The 14,221-nt window shown below is 43.0% G+C and overlaps 2 protein-coding genes across 18 annotated transcripts in view; one reads left to right on the top strand and one right to left on the bottom strand.

Moving 5' to 3' along the window:
* The window catches only part of MCF2L2 (MCF.2 cell line derived transforming sequence-like 2), a 181,072-nt gene that overhangs the window by 98,118 nt on the left and 68,733 nt on the right, over nucleotides 1–14,221 (top strand). The window lies entirely within an intron of this gene.
* The window catches only part of B3GNT5 (UDP-GlcNAc:betaGal beta-1,3-N-acetylglucosaminyltransferase 5), a 20,234-nt gene that overhangs the window by 4,572 nt on the left and 1,441 nt on the right, over nucleotides 1–14,221 (bottom strand). Inside the window, exon 1 of one of the 3 annotated variants that reach the window (XM_026854551.1) lies at nucleotides 13,738–13,866. The exons of 1 other annotated variant lie outside the window; for it this stretch is intronic. The gene's annotated coding sequence lies outside the window, so the exon portion shown is untranslated. Of the gene's footprint in view, nucleotides 1–5,371; nucleotides 5,458–13,737; nucleotides 13,867–14,221 lie in introns of those variants that run through there. One more of the 3 variants, XM_026854553.1, reaches the window with a different exon arrangement.

Raw genomic sequence — 14,221 nt, 5'->3', positions numbered from 1 at the left:
GGGCCGCCGCCCCCATGGCATCCCCTGGGCCTGGCCCTCCTCCCCCCGCCCGGGCGGGCCCAGCGCACTCCTCGGCCCCCGGGCAGGCCTGCCGAGGGGAAGCAGGCGTGTGACTTCCACAGGCAGCCTGAGACCGGCCAAGAAGTGCCACCAGTCCTGCGGCAGTGGTTCTCATTGTGGAACGCCCCACGTACGAGCTTAGGGCCTCTGGCTTTTGGTGACAGTGCCGATCGAAACTGTTTACCCGAGCGCGGTTAAGAGGCGGGTTATCAGCAAGTCACAGGCAGCGAGACACCCCTGTCAGACACACCTACTAAGACCAGACAGCTAACACTGCGGTGCTACCGTCTCTACTACCAACTGGGGTTTAGTGAAGAATCCAAAGCACAGAAAAAACAACACGAGTCCAGCCTCCTCACCCTGCAGTTTGTAAAATTCAGTTCTCGTAGCCAGAGTTGTCTCTGCTATCTAATAAACAAGAACAGCCTGAAGCAGCAGCTACTTGTTCATCCTGTAAAAACCCGAGACTACAGTGTCAACCAAGAAGTGTAGGGCTAGCACCGTAAGGAATGGCACCCCACAAGCTTGTCCCACAGAAACACAACCCCTGAAGAAAGAGAACACAATCACCGTCAGTTACATGCAACACAAATGTTTTGAGAGTTTTCTACCCCTTTGAGGTCCTGAAACTAGGTAGCATGACAAGAATGAGACAAGAAAACCTGGAGCAATGTCATGGTATAGTTATCTACCACAGGAAGGGGACTGGCTGCTCAAACTGGAAACAGCCCATCGGTGCAGTTGGGGCTTGCAGATTGTAGTGCATAACAGAAAAGCTGCATGGGCAGTTTGGTGAATAAAAGTCAGTCAGCATTTTTTATAGTATCAGTTTAAACCCTTTTTATTTTGGAAACATGAAGTTAAACAATGCACCTCAGAGTTATAAACTCAGCAACTTTACAATAGAACGCTACTGCAAAGCTTACTCTTGTTTCAGATGAAGCACAGAGATGCAGACAAGCTGGAGTGTTACAGAAATCCAGACATCAGATAGCTCCTTTTGGAGGAGTGGGTCTGAAGATACCCACTACTTACAGAGAATGAAGATAAATTCTGGTTTTCCCCTCTGACCTAGATACCTATTTGTGCTTTTTTTCTAAAATGTCTGTACTCTGTATGAAGCTGACCAGTTTGACAAATGCTGCAGCAGCATCTCCCCCAGCTAAGTTCACAAAGTCTAAAAAACCCAAAAAGGTTGCCTACTGCCATCCTGCCATCATAATAGCTTAAAAGCAGCTGAATGACTTTCCTGAAAGGAAAGGGAGCACAAGGCAATCTATTTAACCATTTGAAGGAAAGTTTGCCTGGGTAAACACAAGAATCCTAGTCACCAAATACAATTCTTTTTAGATTACACTTAGATAACATGTTTTGGCAGAAGTCTGCAACTGCCCATGTCACCTGGTAAAATGAGACAATAGTCAACACCACAAAGTGACAGAAGTCACTGAAGACCAGCAGTGAAACTAACCTACATGACAATTACTGCCACTAGGGAAGAATAAAAGCCCCCAGAAAAAAAAAAAAAAATCCAAAAATCCATCACATCATGGAAACAGCTTTAATTGTGGAGCAGATAGCAGGGGACAAGACATGCGCACAGACTAAGTTTTCTGCTCCTAGCACTCCCCTCCTGGAAGTCAGGGATACTGAAAAGAAAGCTTAAGCTCCTCCTTGAAGAAGAAACAAGCCATAAAAATCAGTTGACTAAAGGCTGAAACAGTCTGGTCTGTCATTTCCTTGATCTAGGGTCACAGGAATCAGATCAGCCTTTAGCAGACAGACACTGTTCAGCAGAAACATACCTTTCAGGTAAAACTTCAAAATGCAATTACAGGTGAGCAATACTGGTGAAATTTAAGGAGGCCTATACCTTTTCCCCCATCTCCCTCCAAAAGCCTGGAGATTCCCATTGAAGGTGACAATGCACAAGTAGAGTCTCTTTCATTGTCAGAACTTCCTATAGCCCATTTACAACACCCATCCTTTGGGCTTACTCCCCTTAACAGAACAGGTTGGGTCACCACAGGAGCTATATTCACTGACAACTGATTCTCAACCTGAGAAAAGAAAAAAACCCAAAACACACCAGTATGTTCTCCCTAGCCAGAGGAAACATTGCAGAACAGAGATAAAACCATGCTTGACAGCCATTTTTCTGAACATCGGGTGTTTTGCCTCTTGGTGTACATTTTCTTGGAAGCTTTTAGATCTACTCCGAGACTTGAGAGAGACTGGGAGACCCAAGCACCCACAGTGCCTGTAGCTAGCTGCCTTTTTGGTAGATTGAAGATTCACAACTGCATGTGGTCTTCCCCCAGTTGCAAGTACTGCAAGCTTTTTTCACCCTGTAGCAATCCTACCCTTTCTAAAGGGGTTTGTTATTTAAGCTTTCGGTGTTACAACATGCATGACTGTCATCAGAACGCAGCAACTGTTTACAATTCTGTGTTTTCCATTCAGTCTATGGAATGGAAGTGGAACTAGCCTAGTTTGTGATGCAAACTCAATAGTTTGTAGAGTGACCACTGTGGAACAGCAGATCCCTGGGGAGCTACATTAAATGTTCACAGAATGTCAATAATTGAAAAAAGTCAGTATGAAGTTAATTTCAGGATAGAACAGTTTTGGAAAGTCCACTGTCAAGAGACAGACAAGCGCTGTCTGAAGAAACACAGACGCCTCAGACATTAAACACCAGAGACAGACCCTCAAGGGAGGAGCCATGAAGAGATGACATTCACACAAAAGACACTCCAACATGGAGATTTTTTCCAACTACCACCACCCTGATAAAAACCTAAACCCAAGAGAGACCAACTAAGACTGCCCCGAGAGAAAACCTCACAACTCCCAGCTACAAATCTTGTCATGTATTACAATACACACGCTGGGCTTCAATTAATCTAATACATTCAGTATACCACATCCCTGCATAACATATTTTAGGACAAAAACCAAAATCATAACATATAGTTATTTTTTGCACCTTCTGCCTAGGACAGAAGATAAGTTTAGACCACAAGTGGCTTTTCTAGGCCACACTGGATATTCCAGGAAACACCATTTTAAATAGAACCATTTTTTACTATCAGCTTGCAGCAACTGTCCCTTTCACATCAACAACTCTTTGATAAAGAAAGTTCAGAAATCTACAAGAAAGAACACCTCAAACATTACCTAGTTTCAAACAGCAGTCATCTGAAGAGCTGCCAAAACTTAAGTCCACATCTTGTCCTTGGCTCTGCCAAAGAGCCACTTAGTTTAAGGTTGCCGTTCCATGCAATGGTTGAGCTCAATCAAAAGCTTACTGCTGCTGTCTGAGACAGCCTTTCACTCTGCCCTCATCCTCACTACACAGATCTTCCACAGATTGCAACAGCTCTGGAGCTTATATAGTTGGCTCAACAAGCCCAGTTCATCTCCTCCCAACCTCCTGCCTTCAAAAACCACCTGCTGAAACCCTGAAGAATTAAGTATCAGAAAGTAGTCAAGCTTTATCTAGAGCCTAACCTAAGTTCACAGCAGGACTCAAGGGTTGCTTTTGTAGAACCAGATGTAACATTGTTTTTAAAGATTTCCATCTTTTCAGTTCTAAGGCTACTTACAGGCTCTATGTTACTACAGAAAACTTGAAGCCCTAGGGCTGGCTTTTGGTCTAAAGTCAGGATAGTCCTCTCACATGAGCATCTCCATACCAGCTTGTTTGATAGTGGAATGGGATGTCCAGGTTAGAAGGCACATTGCAGAGATGCTCCATTCCTGCTGGAAGACTTCAGATGTTATAGACCTAAACCGACACACCACTTCTAGAGCAGTAAGTGAATGTGCCCAACCACAGAGGTGACAAAAGCAGACAAGCTGCAGTTAAAGCTGCAGAGACTAAGAATACCACTGCCTGGATTTAAATTCAGATTTGTGAAGCCTAGTGTAACAGTGAGACAATCCTGAAAAGAGTGGCTTGGATTTCCTTGAAGCTTTCAAAAATCTGTTTAGAAAGAAGCTACAGGGTTCAAAGAACCCATTTTGGCACATCTGAGAGTTTTGTTTGTTAAGCAGAATTTAAAACTTTTTGCAACATATGGTTTCTGAGCTATTTAAACAGTTGTAACTCCTATGAAATTGAACTCTTCCATCTCCAGCAATACTGATTTATGTACTGCTTACACCAAAAGACCAAAGGAAATCTAGTCAAGTTCACACATCAAATAAGCCATCAAAACACAAAGCTGCATGTTTATCAAGGTTTTCCCTTCTGACTGACTAATTACAGGGGTAAGAAGGCATGTCCCTAGCTTAATGGGAGCAAAGCCTGAATGGACATTGCTGCTTACAGATTTAGCTACAAGATTATGTAGCCCAGGTTCCTCTTACTATTTTTCTGTTGCTGACGTCTCTTCTATCTTATTATCTCTGCTCTGGCCTATGGCCTCCTCCTTCACTCAGTGTTTGAAGAACTTGTTACGCATTAAGAAGTTGCTTTGAAACTAATGTTCAAGTTCCTCTTATATATGAGCTGTATCACAAAAGAAAACTAACAGAAACACTGAGCGAGTTACTGCCACAGTGACAGAAGGTCATTAAGAAAAAAAGATGCAGTAAGGTACTTAGCTAAACCTTCCTTCCTACATAGTTTGTGAGCACTGAGATGGAAAGCACATGCACACAGCCTGCAAAGAAAATAATTTCAAGTAACGTCAAAGCTTCCACTGTTATACCTTGTTCCGTACAAAACTGGTGAGAAATGGAAGTTGGACAGGTATCCTATAGGAAAATATGGTCACAATGACAGTGGGATTAACAAAAAGAAACAGTCTTGTGCTATAAAGATTTATGAAAAGTTTAGAGTCAGGTCATGGATGTTACATCAGTAAGGAATATTAATGCAGGGATGACTGACAGTAGCTTTGAATATTTTGTTTCAAGAACGTTTAACCCATCTTTTGCAATCTCATATGCAGGCATTGCCTGTAAATTCTTTAATTTGCCTGCAAATTGCAGTCAGGGTATAGTTTCCGGGGATGGTAGAATCAGCATTCTTAGATGCTTTTGGTGCATGGCTTGAGGACTTCTGAAAATCAAGTGTCTGTTCAATCTGAGGTGAACATCCATCACGTTCCAAAATATGAACTCCTTAAATCATTCTGAAGTTGTTCAATCAAGAGCAATCCCCTCATTATAAAAAATGGGCAAAAGTACAGTACTTCCTCCAGGGGAGCTTTGTATCAGAACTATCTCCAGCAGCATGCAGAAAAATGAGACATTGAAAGCTGTTACCACTTCCTGCTTCTCATTGATGTGTAACACTTACAAGTGCTGGGGCAATCTCTGAAGTGTTCGTTGGCAGAGAAATTCAAAGGATGGCAAAGCATTAGATGGCAACTGAGTAAAGCATTTCAACTCCTTCAGGGCTGGAAGCAGAAACAAGTTGTAAATGCTTAATACTGCCAGGAAACAGCTAACTGCCAGTAAAGATTTACCTTCTACAGAGGTTTTGAACTTGCTCCGGTGGAAAGGAAGAGTGTGATTTCTTGTTTCCCTTAAGATGAGCAGCAAGCTTCCCAGCTGCTACAAGCAAATCTAAATGGAGACATCTGCCAGAATGGACAAACTTGCCTTCTTAAGTTGCTTTCATCAGGATCAGTTCCCTGAAACAGCTACTGTGCAGATAGCAGGACAGGAGCAGGACCATATATTTCAAGTCTATATTCAGACTGCAGCTTCCAGTTGCTTTAACCTGCCATATCTGCTGCAGACTCTCCCCATACAAGCTATAAGGGAGGACTGCGTTTTCCAGAACGAAAGCCTCCAAAATGAGTCATTTAGTTCAAGGGATTTCGCACAAAACACACAAGCACCAACAAGAAATTATTTGCTTTGTGCAGATTGAGCGAAAACAGCCAGTTCTTTGTAGTGACAATAAGGATAATCTGACGTTTCAGTCCGGCAGTGACATGATTGAGGCCGCATGACCTCATTTTCTGAGAACAGTAACAAAATTAAATACTTAACTTCCAGTAAGGCAAGTCAGAGCTCTAAGGCCCAGCTACAGAGGCCGTAATGGCACCTATTGTACAGCCCATCACATCTGTTTTGGCAGATGACAGTGATGAGCTCTAATCCTACACCAAAGAGCAGTCTGCATTTATGTAAGCTCACTTTTACAGTGCCCGTATTTAGAGACATTGCTGTTTGTATTTGGAACCTTCTGTATGAGTGGTGTAAAGAATTTTCTAGTGACTATATATCACTTTCAGTAAGGAGGAGAGGATTATAAATCCACCTTGCCTGCAGAAGTGGGCGAGTACCACGAAATGCATTACAAAAAGGGCTAGCTTGCCACTGCTTTCTATCCCACAGTAGCGTATTCACCTCTTTACTAAAAAGACATTTCAGGCAACCTTGCAAGAAGGACATCCCATTACACATGGCAAGCTTTGAGCTGAAGGTTGAAGAAAACTGGTTTTCCCATACTAGAGAAAGCAGTTGTGAAATACCAAGCAGTGAAGGATCCAGTCCAAAGCTCAACACTGGAAGACAAGAGAATGCAAATTCCCTTGTTCCGTACATTAAGGATGAATCCCTGTATCATAGCATGTTAAAGAACTGCAACATCACAGCCCCACCTCATCAGTAATTCTTTCTGCTGCCTGTTTTAAGTAAACTGATTCAAATATTTATTTGCAGCTAGATCTAGATGTTACTTCTTATCTATTTCCCCCACAAACCTAAAGTGATTTCTGTTCTAGTCTATGTGCTGTAGCTGTACAGCTTGATCTTCAGGTATCTGAAGCAGACTTTTTCCATGCTAGCTGTCAAACTAAAAGAGAAAGTAAAATTTAAGACTGACAACTAATTGCAAGAAGACTTAGTTTAAGCTGCCTTCCTATGGGCCTCACTTTGAAGCTTTCTTTTGCCTGGTAAGAATACTTAAAAAAAACCCCAAAACCAATGAGTTCAAAAGCATACGAAGGACTCATTTAAACTGATGGCTAACACTGTTGTATCATAGTCATTTCTAAACCAGGCTAGACTTTGCTATCCTAGTTCTGTGTTTTAAGTTTTTCATTCCAGAGTAAATATTCTCTAACCTGCTCTCCAGTTTATCCCTCTTCCTCAGACCACACTCTAGCCTATAATACCAATTCCGCATCAAACTCCAGATGGATCTTCCATATTTCAGCAAGAGTTTACAGTAAAAACTTGGATGTTACACATCAGTAGCATGTGGGCTCTAAAGCAGGAAGACAGACAAATTAAAAGTTCAATATGTAGATTAGTATGCAGGGGGCTTTGTGCCAAAACATTGTTTTCTTTCAATTAGACCAATGATGATAAAACATGCTGAAATTTAAAAGTCAAGTCAAATACTAGTTAACCTACAGGGTACAGGAGCTGGTGGAGTCTTTTAGTGTTCTATTAGACTCATTCTTTCCTTTCCAGATTTAAGTTAGCACAGATCAGAGATATGTGAATTCATGAGTCCACATAGCAGAGTATCATCCCATCTAAACTTCCCCAATCAGCTCAGCTGCATAAACTCTCTTAAGCATAGTTTATTAACCTTAGCCAACGTCATGCTGACTTAACATCCAGACACCATTCATAATCTATACATAATTGAGAATGACAGAAGTCCTGGATCACTCCTTTACACATCAGATCTTTTCCTCCACTAGTTTATGTTCCCAAATCTACAAGTAGAGCCCTGGGAGACAAGTCTGCAGGTTTGTCTGCCTGCAAACCACATACACAAGAGTTCAAGAGCTGAAGGACACTAGTGCTGGTTCCCATCCTAACACCACCTGGGTCAGCAAGAACCAATGTCACTTTTGTTAAAAACTCTTCCAACTTCAGTGACCTAAGTCACGTCGTCAGGAACACAGCCTGGCTTTCAGTTCTTTATACACGTTGTATAAATTAAGGAGCAAATTGGGTCCAAATCCTACGCATAGGGATACTAGACAGTAGAGACTAATTTTCTCTGTTGCTGGGGAAGTATCAAGGTCTTCAGTTTCAAGGCTGTGCTTTCCCCAACACATACACACACCCTGCAAGCACAAGGTCTAACACTAGACTGAATCCACCATGCAGAGATCACCTCAAGCAAAGCACACCTACACAGAAGTCTCCTAGTAATTTAAGATAGTCTCAAAGCAAGTATAGGATCAGCCTAGAAAAGAAGCAGCTTTACGGAGAAAAACAATACTTGTATCAATATCTAAGAAAGCATCTGAATATGTAATTAGATTTAAAAGATGAGCCTTCTGATGAGTGAAAAAATCGTGAGGAAGACAACCTCTTTAAGATGACCCCCTAATGGCTCATCACCCCCACAAATGCAGCAGAGCTGCCATTGCCACAACACTTCAAAACCCTCCTCTTGAGATCACCAACAGCAAATATTGCTTCAGCCACTTTATCTTTCCTAACACCCACAGATTTACAAGCACTTTAGAACAGATAGTCATTGCACACTGTTCCCTTGGCCCTTAAGAAGAGTCATGCCTTGTTCATTCTCACCCTCTCCTGTTCACTGCTGTGCGTAGCTGCCAGCAACTCTTAAGCAGAAAGAGAAATGTTATATACTGCTCAGGCTCAGGGAAGAGGAGGAGACTTATTAATGACCCTGTCTGCTTTTTGGATAATCTCATCTAGTGGGATGTCTTATTAATGGCAAATTAATCTATCTGAATCAAGCAAGCAGCCTATCTGACCATGTATTCACTTCCTGTTTAGCATCTGTACTTGAGTTATTTTCTCAAGAGATCAATTCCCATTTGGGGTAGTTCAGCACTCATTTGCTAAAACTGTTTCAACGCATGCAAATACAGCAAAAAGTGAAGTGTGTGTGTATATATATATATACACACACACACACACACACACACACACACACACTCTCTACATATATGTATTTTCTGTAGAAGCATGAAGTATTAGTCATTCAAGATACACCAACAGAAGTTAAAGAACTTTAATGAATTTAAAGTTACATAAACAGCACCTCAAATTCAGTTAGTCACCCTAGATTTAGGCAAATCATTATCTAGAAATAGCAAATTAATCACTGTCCATTTCTCCTAAATCCTTGCTTCCAGACTGCAATTCTGAAAGCATTCAGTCTTCACTGTCATAAGAAAGCCCTAAATAGTTTTAAAGTTGAAACTGAATAAAGATGCTAGAAGCATTGTGTTAAGAGGTACATGTAGTCTGAGTAAAAAACTCCTGTCAAACAGATACCATCCAAACCTGTTAGGTTCATGCTCTCTAATATATCTATAACAAAAGATACCCATTCTGGGGGTTATTATCAGTTTGAGGAGAGGGTTAAAGAAACAGCAAAGAAAGTTTTGCTAAAGCTAAGCAAGCTAGAAGAGTTGGCCACCAGAGAAGAATGTTTTCTGCATTTGCAACAGCTCCTGACAATAGTCACCGTTGGTTTAGTTTTAGCTCTTCCATGAGATCTGGACTCCTATGGCTAGCTAACCTTTTCCTTTAGTTCAACAGTGAAGTATTAAGCTAAGTTTTATTTTAATTACTTTATATGACTACGTTAAGTGTCAAGGCTTTAATGTCATTTTCACATTTTCAACAGTTAAATACAGTCAAATATTTCACATGAAAGATGTTGGTTCTTTGTAAATTAAAAAAAAAAAATCAATACAGAAGGCTCCTACATATATGTTGGGGGTATCCATGTTTGTTTCAAGCAAACCAGAAAGACACAAACATCTCAGATTTTCTGATAAAGTGGATGGAGAACCATCTCAACATATACAAAGGAGCTGCAGATTTGCCATAATAATAGCAGTGCAAGGCTTTGTTTAAGCCTGTCTGCAAACTGGGTGGGATGAATGCTATTAATCCTCTCCTACATCTGTGGGAACCAAGGAGAATTTTGGCCTCTTATACAGCCTTTTCTGCAGCGCAAGAAGGCGGGGGATTCAACAGGAGACACTCATCTGCTTTTTGTTGTTATGAAATATGGGGAGCAGTAACAGCTAAGGCTCATGGCAGAAAAGCAAAAAGAACCAACATCCCCCACATACACTTAGGAAAAACATGACAATCCAGTAAACTGTAACAACTTAAGCACAGCATCCTGCAGTTTCTAGCTTACCACAGTTGACGTACCCTCACTGACAGCTGCCAACAAGTCACTGGCCATAAGAAGCCACAGAACAGAGAACTAAAATTCCTTAGGCCTAGCTCCAATAAAAGTCAAACAGGAACTGCAAAACACTCCAAACATTTTTAATCAGCAGTGAGATTTCTTTAAGGCTACGGTCTTTGTAAATTAAATGAACTTGTGCATTTTCCAGAAGTATTTGTCTCTGGCTTAGGAGAAATAGATAGTAGGCCAGACAATATTTAACAACATGAAGAGCCAGTGAAAAATAATATATTAATATATATAAAATATCTAACCGTTGTATATATGTGTGTATAAATATACACTTTTATGCAAGACTAATACAAGGCCAAGAACGTAACTGGACTACATACAGCATCAGCATACATGCATCACCAAATGAAGAACTGCTGTGAAGACAGTTCAGTGAAACAGTTAAGTAGACACTACAAATGGAATTCACTGGGAGACAGACCACAAAACACCAGTCTGCAGACTCTAGAAGGAAGCTACGATGGTGGGAGCAGACAGGGATGACTTAAGGCAGAAGGAAAACCAAAGACATCCATTAAAGAATCTTGATCATTCTAGAAGGTTGAGCCTTGAGAACAATGCAATAGAAAGTCAGTACTTGTAATTACCACAGGTCTTTACCCAGGTCTTGTGCGCAAAGCAGCCAGAATCTCAGAAAAGAGTCAGTCATAAATATATTTGCCACCCCTATTAGCCACTATAAGGGTTTCCTACTAAAAATGTAGCCAATAAATATTTTACTGTAAAGTTACAAGGAAGAGTCACAGGCACACTTCATCTAGTCTTAACAATAGAACACATGATTACAACCCCAGTATACAGTGTGAAGTGAAAGACTAATCTTATTTTAGTTAACCAAGTCAAGTAGAAGAAAATCTATCCATCCTGTTTTGTATTCCATGGAAACACACAACTAATGGGGGGGGGGGCTGCGGTGATGTATGATGAGTAGCAGTTTAAAGAACAAGAGAAGCTGTAGATTTCCTGCCCTAAAACAACAGGCCAGTTTAATTCAATCGGCACAAGCCTCTTGAGGTCTTAGCAGGCGTGAAACTGGAAGAAAAAGTTGCAGGATGAAGCAGGAAAATAAATGTGAGCAGAAAGTAATTTACTGGGCCAACAGTAACTTAAATGTGAAGCAAGTTGCCTCAGCTCTGAACACAGAGGACTAGGTAAAATCCCTTCCTTCGCCAGTATGTCCCAAAGCACCTCCAACAACATAAGCCACGCTGACAAAAGGAGTTCTGTATTTCAAAGTGGTTGCACCTCAGTTGGTGAGGTTAAGTTACTGCACCTGAAAGGTGACAGTGTACCTTCAGAGCATGGCAGCATTGCTGAGAGTTCTGAGTGATCAAACACTTTTTATTCAGGTTTAAGACTACTACAATCTGGAGATGGCATCAGAGAATCAATCTTGACCTCAGGAAACTGGTTTTCAGCAAGCAAACTTGCTCTGCGCTACAAAGCACGAACCCCTACAGTCTATGGTCTTAGCAGTATGTAGACACAGGTCCCTCTTCAACAGTCCTTCAAACTAAGTTGCTTTTGCTTACAACATTCCCTTCTTTTGAGGTCATTTGTCCACAGGCTGTTTAAGCACTCTTGGGATCTGATAGATTTTCTGAGTTATTTGGGCATGTAGCAGCAGCATCTCCAAGCTGCAGTTCCATCTAAGCTGAGGATCAGACTATGCAGCAACAGGTAAACTTCAGGACTGGTCCAGGTTCATTCTAAAAAGTTGCAATTCCAAACTGAAGGGGTTGTTTCATCATCCTGTTTCCATATGTTGTGGTGCTTTCCTCATTGACCACAGAATTTAAGTCAAGGGTTGTCTTTCAAAAATCCTTCTATAGCATTCCCCACTCTGCTGCCAAGAGCAAATGTCCTAGTCACAAAACTCATAAAAGAGGGGATACCACCTCTGAAGTGTCCATGACTATTATTTTAGTCTTCGAAAGTCTCAGTTCAGGATCTGGACCACAATTTCCTAGATGTTGCAAAGATTCCAAATATTCAATGTCTCTGGTATCAGTGAAAAATCCTGCTGTCACTAGGTGGATCATATGCTGCTTTCCACTGGCATGTAAATATTAGTTATTACTGAGGTCTGCTGAATATTCTGACAGCCTTACTCGAGACGTGCATATCCCAGGAAGGTGAGGGAGGTACTTTACTAAACTCCGCAAGCCATATGGAAGGAAGAGCTAGTAGTGCAATGCTAATCCATCACTTCCTCGTTCCTTCCACCACTTTCTACCACTTCCAAGGCCCAGCAGACCTACTGCTGTAACAGCAAAACCAGTCAGTTTTCCAAACAACAAAAAACCCCCTCAGTACTTCTGTACTTTTAGTAAGCGACACGTTCAAGTTCAAGAATTACCCAGACAATTCTTCAGGCACAGACTGATAACCATGGGAGATGAGGCAACACTAAGTACATCCTAGATGCCTTAACAGGTACAGAGTAACACCGAACACATAAGCCACTGGCATTTCAAAAGATAAACGATGACTTGCAGGGTTTTCCACATGCTTCTCCCTAATCTGCAGGTGAATTACCATTCCTAGCTTCAGTACTCACTACTCCAGTTTGGCCAGATGTCAGAGACTGTCCCAACTACTGCTCTGGGCAGCATAAGCAACCAGTTCACTTCTTAATAATTTAGGATCTTAGAGAAAGCAGAAGTGGTACAGTTTTGATTCACTCAAGGAAGAGAACTAGTAAGCAGATTACATTTCTAAGCAGAACACCGACACCCCAACCTCCAAAACCTTACCAATGAAAAGGCCTGCCTTTTCCCTGAGGCACTACATTTCTGTATGTAATAGACAGTGGGCTTCTATGAAATTAGTTCTGTGCAGAACAAACGGTAAATTTCATAATACCAAAGGAGCACCCAGCTCTATGTGATGATCCAGCCTTCTGGAATACTGCTAGAATATTCCATGGCTGTTGCTATCAACAGTGATTTAGTGTCTCCTGCCCCGCTCTACAAAGGGGTTGGGGGGGTGGGGGTAGGCATTTATCCTTAGTTTACAACCATTTTCCCTTTTTTAAAATAATCCCTTTGCCAACCCCATCTTCTTCCCTTTCGAACCGCTGCTAGGAGAAATGCGAGAACCGGGGAGAAGTGAGAGCAGGGCAGCAGCATACAAACCAGACCTCAGCAGCTGCAGGAGTAGTTTCAGCCCCGCTGCCGGGAGCTCCTCGGGCACAAGCCTCGGCGCTCGCTGCAGCAGATGGGGCAGCAGTACCGAGCTCCCCACCGCTTGGCGTAGCCAGGACAGAATTACAGGCTGTTGCTAATCGCTGCCTTGCACTTCATTTAGTTGCTTACACTGGAGTAAAGCCAGTCTCCCATCTCTAGATACTGCCCGATCTCGCTCCAGGCGTTGACAGAGCTGCTCCTCCCGAGCACTCGGGTGTTCCCCGCGCCCCTAAACCGAGGGCGGCCCCGCCGCAGCCCCGGGCAGCCGCCCCCCGCGCATCCCAAGCCCTTTCCCAGAACCTCTGAAGCCCGGGAGGATCGATAATTCTCGGAAGCGCGCAGCCGTGCGGGGTGGCGGTGCCCCCCGCCGCCTCCGCCGTGTTTCCGCCGATTGTTGTTGCCGCCGCGCCTCACCCAGCGGGAGCGGAGCGGCCTGCCGGCTCCCCCGCCAAGCCCCACGGATGGCTTCGCCCCCATCCCCCGGGGGCACCCGCGGAGCCCCGGGAGCGGCCTGGGAGGGGGGAAGGGGCAGAGACGGCGGGGAGAGCGAACAGCTTTCGGCCATGCGGCCGGGGCGCCCCTTCGGGGGAACAAAGGGGGGAGCCGGCGCGGCCCTTCCCCTCGCACACCTCCCGCCGGGCACGCCCGGCCGCCGCCTCCAGCCTACACAGCTCCAACCTCGGCAGCCTGCCCAAGAAACCAAAAAAAAAAAAAAAACCAAAAACCCAAACCAAACCCAACCCCCAGAAAACCCTACCCCCCCAAAAAAAAAAGGCTTGCTTTT

The sequence above is a fragment of the Athene cunicularia genome, assembly GCF_003259725.1.
Source record: "Athene cunicularia isolate RWA chromosome 9 unlocalized genomic scaffold, athCun1 chr9_part1, whole genome shotgun sequence".
In the NCBI taxonomy this organism is placed as follows: domain Eukaryota; kingdom Metazoa; phylum Chordata; class Aves; order Strigiformes; family Strigidae; genus Athene; species Athene cunicularia.
The sequence above is the reverse complement of the archived record's forward strand: the minus strand, read 5'-3'. Positions and strand labels throughout refer to the sequence as shown.